Genomic DNA, 1,962 nt, shown 5'->3' on the forward strand with positions numbered 1-1,962 from the left:
TGATATTAAGCTTATTTTGCAAACAAATTAGACTTACTGTATCTTTTGTAGAAATAGAGGTGATTGTAGAGAGACAAACTATGTTCCAAAATAAAAACTATAGTACACCTGTTATTAGATTGTAACTAATACTCATTGTTTTTGAGTTTTTATTATCTACCTGTAGACTGGACTAGATCCTGAATTATTCTAATTTTTTTCGGTATCTAGCTACAATTCTCCAACTAAGAGCAAGAAGTGTTCTGTTCATGAATCCCTATAAGGTGAAGCTGGACAACTAGATGTAAATTTCAAGGGACAAATCTTGTACCTGATGTTTGGGCCACTCAGAGAGTCCACCAAAACGTGTGATGTTATAACCACAGATGTTGAAACTGCAAACCAGGACAAGAAGTTGGCAACTTCATGCTGTGCACAGCTTTTCCCAAGACATCAGACAAGACTCCCTGTCATGAGACTCTTACCCCTTCTAATTTTTTTTCGTTTTAAAGATGCATTGTCTCACTCCATCACTGAGGCTGGAGTTCAGTGGCGTGATTAAAGCTCACTATAACCTCAAACTCCTGGGCTCAAGCAATCCTCCTGCCTCAGCCTATTGAGTAGCTGAGACTATAGGTATGTACCACCCTGCCTAGATAATTTTTAAATTTTTCATAGAGATGAGGATTTGCTGTGTTGCTCAGATTGGCTTCAAACTCCTTGACTCAAGTGACTTTCCCACCTCAACCTCCCAAAATTCTGAGATTACAGGCATGAGGCACTGCACTTGGCCTTACCTCTCTTAAGTTTTTCTTACTTGTGCCTACCTCCTGCTGTAGTTATGGAATTTCACAATCAGTAGCTTCTATAGGCAACATGACAAAATGTCAGATATGCCATGCCAAATCCAGCTTTTTTACATGACCTGAGAGATCTTTTAGTCCACCCAGTGACTAACTTTAGTAACAGCCCTAATATAACTGCTTGTTCAAATTACACTACTGCTCTATTTTATAGAGTCAGACTTCTAGACCCACATATTCTCACTCCTTGCTTTTATTTAACTTAGTTATGGGATACTAGATAACAGAATTTCTATTTAGTAGCTGGACTGGAAGGAGTCTGTGCAATTGCTAACACTTCTCGTTAAACTTGGATAAATACACTGGTATTTTCGAGATTTAGTTTCAAAAAATAAATGAGTAGGCTACTTGGTTAAAGTGGGTAGATTCCTGATGTGGCTCATTCTTCGATCTATTTAATTTTAGTTGGTTTTGTTCATGGAGACTCTGGCCGAAGGGCATACTCAAACGTTTGGTGTTATCCTCCTTAGAGTCAACATATTAGCCTGTTCTCATGCTGCCAATAAAGGCATACCAGAGACTGGGTAATTTATAAAGGAAAATGGTTTAATGGACTCACAATTCCACATAACTGGGGAGGCCTCACAATCATGGCAGAAGATGAAGGAAGAGGAAAGGCATGTCTTACATGGTGACAGGAAAGACAGCTTGTGCAGGAGAACTCGCGTTTATAAAACCATTAGATCTTGTGAGACTTACTCATTACCAGGAGAACAGTATGGGAGAAACCACCCCCATGATTCAGTTATTTCCACCTGGCCCTGCCCTTGACATGTGCACATTGTTACAGCTCAAGGTGAGCTTTGGGTGGGGACCTAGCCAAATCATGTCAGTCATAATAGTAGTAGTAGTAATCTTCCTGGTGTGCTGTATCTTCTCAGAAAGTCTTAATAGCTACATGCAGCCATGTGCTGAATGCTAAGTGGTCTCTCCCTGTCTGGATGACAAACTCCAGAAGATGCATGATAACAAGGACACTGTAATCTATGAATAACATGATGAGACTGTAAACTCAAAACAATGGTGATGGAGAGTGACAATGATGCTCTAACCTAGGTGAGTGCATGACCCAAAGTGGGGGAATGGTTAAACAAAGTTTATGGGATACTATTATTTTGAA

This window comes from Macaca thibetana, chromosome 14 (assembly GCF_024542745.1).
Source record: "Macaca thibetana thibetana isolate TM-01 chromosome 14, ASM2454274v1, whole genome shotgun sequence".
Lineage (NCBI taxonomy): Eukaryota > Metazoa > Chordata > Mammalia > Primates > Cercopithecidae > Macaca > Macaca thibetana.